Source organism: Apium graveolens, chromosome 2, assembly GCF_009905375.1.
Source record: "Apium graveolens cultivar Ventura chromosome 2, ASM990537v1, whole genome shotgun sequence".
Lineage (NCBI taxonomy): Eukaryota > Viridiplantae > Streptophyta > Magnoliopsida > Apiales > Apiaceae > Apium > Apium graveolens.
Genome location: NC_133648.1, coordinates 193730575 through 193736875, shown reverse-complemented (window position 1 = coordinate 193736875; position 6301 = coordinate 193730575). Strand labels below are relative to the sequence as shown.

General features: G+C 34.9%; 1 long non-coding RNA gene across 1 annotated transcript; it reads right to left on the bottom strand.

Annotated features, from left to right (window-relative positions):
• Window positions 1-671: 671 nt before the first annotated feature.
• Window positions 672-3924, bottom strand: LOC141706131 (uncharacterized). Its single transcript, XR_012568658.1, has 3 exons — window positions 3695-3924; window positions 1489-1681; window positions 672-1337 (listed from the first exon to the last, which is right to left on the bottom strand). It is a non-coding gene; the product is annotated as an uncharacterized LOC141706131 (long non-coding RNA).
• Between the last annotated feature and the right edge of the window lie 2377 nt (window positions 3925-6301).

Here is a 6301-nt window from a genome sequence, read left to right as displayed (position 1 = left end):
GAAAAGGTTTCCTTATTTGTCTAGAAGTTACACACACTTACACTAAGATTTCTTATCAATGGCGTACCTTGGAATCAACTCTAAATTCATCATATTCTTTAGAGCACCAAAATTTAAATGACCAAGTAGTAAGTGCCACAAATCAGATGATTCTACATAATTAACAGAAGGTGCAACACTATCATTAATAAAACCACCTAACACTATGCCATAGATTGGATTCTGCAACCCCAAGAAACTGTTACTAAAGGCCAAAAAAGCGTTGCTAAAGGCCAAAAGCAGGTTATTGCGACCCTTTTTCGGGTTTGCAATTTTAGGCGTTACAATAGAGTTTTTTGCAACCCCGGGGACACCCTATTGCAACCCTTGGTTATCCGTTACAGAAACATGCTATTGCAACACCAATGGGGTTGCAATAGGACTTGAAAAGTGTTACATTAGGGTTTGGGCTATCAGTACAATATTTGTGGGCCCCACATATGGGCCCCATATGTGGTGGGGCCCCACCAGTGGGCCCATATGTGGGGGTATTGATGCAACCTTTTTACAACGTTTTAATGTTTTTTACAATGTTTTTTAGTGTTTTTTGCAACATTTTACACTGATTATTAGCAACACTATAAAGACATATTACAACGCTTTTACAAAAAAAAATGCTAGGAACTGTTTGTAAATTAGCATGCCCATAAATAAGACCATTGTCTTAAAACCAACACAATCGACAAACCATAACATCAATCCACCAACCATAACATCAGTTACCCCATACTACCACTACCTTCACCATCACCATACTACCATCCTTGTACCACCAATTATCTACCAACCATTAAACAAAAGCAAAAGTTTTAACAACTTAAAGTTATAGTTCAAAATCTACATATAGTAGTACTGAGAAAAACAAAGTAGAATGAGAATGCTGCTAGAACGCTTCTGACTAGGTAGAACCACCTCCAGTAATATGAGCGACCATGGTAACAGGAGTTCCATCATCATGGTCACTTGAAATTGTGGCGCATAGCTCTGCCATATTGACATTGAGGCTTGGGTTTACTTCACTTAGTTTTCTCAGCGCCCAATTAAAGTTCTCCTACATCTTGTTCATCTTTGCGTCAACTTCTTCTTTTTGTTGCTTCATCTATTCTTCCATTTTCCTTGGCTGAACATCAGATTGATATATATAATCTGGAGAACTGGAAGAAAACCCACCATAAGCAGAGATAATTTTTGATCTTGGAAACAATTGAATTGCATCTTTGAGTAGCTCAACTGAAAGACTCCCACCTCCATTTAAGATTTTATTTACAATTAACAACCTGTCCAATGATTCTGTTGCCCTGCCAGAAATTTCCGATATGACCATAAATACAATCAACACAAGTGTGGTCTGTGTGGACATTGAAATTGTCCAGCTAGAAGAAGAAAAAAGTAGAAGATATAAAAATAGAGTATTAATGCTTCAGATTGAATTTCTTATTTTCTACATACCTGATTACATAGACCATATCAGCCAACATTGCAGGAACAATTATAGGGATGTCACTTCATGTTGGTCGATGGCTTCTAAAGCCAACCTATCTTCAAACTTGGGCATTAAAATATGATAACCACCTACCATTAGCATGGCCATGGCTGATGATAATCCACCAATGTGGCACAATGGAGCAATATATAAATAAACCTGCAAAATTCATTTGAGTAAACACTAACAGAAACAAATTTCACCTGTGTATATAGTTGTGCTTATGAATAGACTCTATGGCCAAAACACTTTATGCAATGTATAATCTGGCCATAATTTCAAGTAAAGTCTCTTCTCTCATCAGCAAAGTCATCTTGTCACCATCACATACTCCATTATTAAATACAAGTGCTCGACATCTTGAAATGAGTAGTATAGTTTCACAATAAAGTGGCTAGCAACTTCAGCAAGCAAATTTCTTTCAGATCTAACATGTTCAACATGTCATACACAGAGAATGAGTGATCACAGAAGCAAACAAGAAAAATATAACATACTGCTGCTCGACATTGGAGTTCAAAATTGTCTACTGCTACTCTCATGTATTGATAACTATAATTACCAGTCTTGTAAACCTGTATCTATTAAATCCTGTGAATGTTTCATATGTACTAGCATGCCGAAGTAATTTGAAAAATAATGTAGACTGGAAATAAATAACTAGTTTGTCAATTGGGACTAATGTTGTAAATGCTGTAAAAAAACCTTTCGACTTAGTATGTACTGCCTATTATCAACTAATTAATAATAATAAACTGTAAATTTGATAGTGATACTGCTAGGAATGTTTGACTCCACCTGTCCCCTACTTAATTACAAACAAGCAAGCCTCTAGCTTAAATAAAGAAGAAATAACAAAAACGCAAAAAGAAAATTTATCTTCATTAGCACTGCTGTAAAAATTTCTTCAGATCTGACAAATTATCAAAAAGAACAGCGCATTGAGTCATTGTAAGTGATACTTCCTCAAGCTCTCTTAAACTTAAATTACTGAGAATTGATATTACCCATTATAAGAGATGACAGTAAACAGAAAACCTATATACCTCACCAACAAGTTTCCATTTTTTTAGCTGCTTAAATATAACCATGGTACCAAAAACCAAGTGTTTTGGAAGAGCCTCATACCAAGACAAACTATCTCCGCTCTTTTTTGTATATTAACACCTCAACTGAATTGCCAACCACATTCTGTTTGTTGGATTAATACACACAAAGAAGCATCATATTAACTTATTTACAATAACACACCAGCCAATGTGAGATCAATTTACCATACTAGACTTACAAGTTACAAGTGAATACAAGATTTATTGTATCAAGTATATCTAAATTTAAAAATGCTTATAATATTGACCCCGAATAACAAGAAAACTAACTGTGCTTAATTATTTTTTAAGTATGAATTCAAGCTATGCCTTTGCTTGCCCTATATAAGAACACTAGATTATTTAAGAAATACCGTTTTCAACTATAAAATCATTTGAACTATTCCAAACCAAATAATATCTTTTTCCACTTCTGTGTATCCAAACATTCGATAATTTCATAACAAACTAGATAATTTGCACCACATTATTTATAATTAGTTAAATAAATGAAATTACTACTCCACTCCAAGCAAACCTAGTATAATTCGGTCACAGTCACATTAGTACAAATCACTATTTTGCTATCTGTAAACTAAATTAATTTATATTGAAAAACACACAAATATATAATCTCGGAAGTCATACACATATATACCCATTTGTAATTGAGAGGAGCACATATTCCGCCAATATAAGTAACAGCAAGTAACCACTCCATATACAAATCACTGAAACACAAACAATAAAATTAAGCAAAACAAAAACTAATAAAAAAGGGAGTAAATTTGCTGCAAGCATAATTGAAGCACATAACCATAAACATAAATAACATATATACCAAAAAATAGTTATCCATAATAAGATTCAAATTAAAAAATTTACATCAAAATAAAAATGTCAATCTCGACAAAAACAAAACCTTGAAATAATAATTTGGATTTGGTCATGCTTGACTATTTAGTGGAAGAGACGTAGAGAGAGGGGGGAGAGAGAGAGAGATGGGGAGAGAGGGAGAGAGAGAGAGAGGGAGAGAGAGAGAGATACATAAAGATTCTAATCGAAGCCCCAAAACTTGACCTACCTCAACTCTTAGAGAAGCCCCAATTTGGAATACCAAATAGAAACCCAAGTTAGCACTAATTAAACACCTAATTAGCCCCAATCGACGCCTAAATCTTGAAGCCCGAGATGAACAACATGAAAACCTGAAATCTTGAAACCCGAAAATAGAGAGAGTGTTAGATTACAGAGAGCGTGCGATTGTGAGTTTGGAATGTGAGTATTAGAGTGTGAGTTTCCGTGTGTATTTTTTTGTTAGTATTTTAATGCCCCGCTCCCTAATTTTCATTTCCCGCCCACCAATTTCAACTCTCGGGCCAAGTTTTAATCTAAATAAATAGCCCGACCCAACTTTTTTTATTGAAATTTAAATCATTAATTTCTCTGTATTTTAATAAATATTATTTTTAACATTTAATTATGAGAAATAAATAAATTAAATAATATGTAAATGTTAGAAAATGATCAATATATCAACAAATTAATGACTTGTTAAGTTTTATGAAACGTTCAATTTATTAATATAATATTGTAAATCACGTAACTAATATTATTAACTTCTAAAAATAAATAAAATATATATTTCAATTATTATTTCATTTCTATGTGAATAATAATTAATTAATTAAATTAAAAAATCATCTTGAATTATATATGTCATTTTGGTAACACATTATAACTATACTGCAACATCAAAAAAGAGGGATTACAATAGACAATTGTTTAGAATGCTACTATTACACTTTTCTTTGCAACCCCAGTATGAAGGGTTGCAACATGAAATCTATGGCGTAGTGCAAAATGGGTTCAACATTTATTAAAAATAAACCATTAGACAAGTAAACCTTGCCAAAGAATGTACCAGTATGAGTAATAACTACTTTATTACACTTCAAAGAAAGTTCAAAGCCATTTTTAACTAAATAACTTCCACTTTAATATTTCTACGAATAGAGGGAACATGATGCACTCTAGTGAGAGATGGAATCCGCCCAGAAGCAAACTTCATGTCCATGTTTCCTATTCCAAGCACTTGTGCAGCACTAATATTCCCCATCGTCAGAGTCACTCGATGACTCTGTTGATAAGATACAAACAAGCTAATATCAGCACAAATATGTACATTAGCTCCAGTATCAATCAACCACTAATGTGACAAATAAGTGGAAAGTAGTACAGGGTTGTAAGTAACATACCCATCATCGGTTCCAGATGCAACAACCTCACTAATGACCATGTTAGCTACTGGCCCACATGTGGTTCCAAGTCCAAGCACCGTATTTGCTTGAGCTACCACTCCAGTTTTCTTAGCTTTTTTACTTGGACAATCCTTGCTCCAATGATCAACCTGTCCATAAGACCAACATGGTTTATTCCCCTTTGGTTTCTTAGCCTTGCTCTTTTCAGGTTTGGTGTTATCCTTCTTAGCGACTACCTTTCTTTTCTGTCCTACAATCACTACATTCACCTTCGAGTTCTCATGTTCTGCAGGCATCACATGTCCTTGTTTGGACTTGTGCTGCTCCTGCACAGAGATGTCCAACATCAAGTTAGTCCAAGTGATCTCTCCTTTCTGTCTTTTCAGGGAGAGAGCAAACTCTTCCCAAGACTTAAGGAGCTTTTGAATCACATATATCACTCGAAACTTCTCAGGCAAGACCATATTGGACTCACCCAAAACATGAACTAACATCTCAAACTCAAGAACCTGTTCAGTCATGGAATTTCCATCCATCGGCTTGAATTCAAGAAACCTAGCCAAAGAATACTTCTCAAGTCCTTGAGAATCAGTATTATGGGTTTGGTCCAGCTTATCCTATAATACCTTAGCAGTATAGGCATCTGATGAAAAAATATCGAATAAGATGTTCTCCAAGGCTGCCAATATGGATGTCCTAGTCACCCCATCCTTCTCAGCCCATAAAGCATATGCCTTAATAGATTCAGCCTTCTCTTGATCCAACACAGGAGGATCATGTTGTACCACTGGCAATAGACCCTTAACCGTTAACCAGAGTTTCATCTTTTTCTGCCAACGAGAAAAAGAAACTCCACCCCCGAATTTATCAGGCATACCTGATAAATCAATTGGCTGGGCAAAATGGTACGTGGTCCAATCAATGGAAACAGTACCACCAGAACCAGAACCAGTTTCAACAGTTTTAGGAACATCTTCAGTTTTGTTAAAAATCTTGCTAATTAACAATATAACAACTAATCTCTTCCAGATTACTGGGAATTTTTCTATACGCGCAACAATGGGACAATTATATATAACAAATTGACAAGAACAGACAAATTCAACCAAGTAACGAAATAAACATGAAGGCACAAATAAAATATAATTAGAGACCGAATTGACAAGAAATTAGAGAACATCACTTAGCTCTATGAAGCTTTATCAGAATTAAAGAATCAGCTGAGTCGTCAAGCCCTCGAGCAGACTTGACTGTTCTTGAAGAGATTATTGCCCCACTTACGCTGTGATGGGTTTCCGCAATATCACTTCCAGGATAAAACAGCTCAGAGCGATCCGTTCACAGATATGAGAAGGATCAACAACGACCAGCACCTCAATTCACCAAGAAAATCAATGAATATATGTATGTATATGTGGGAAAGAAACAGA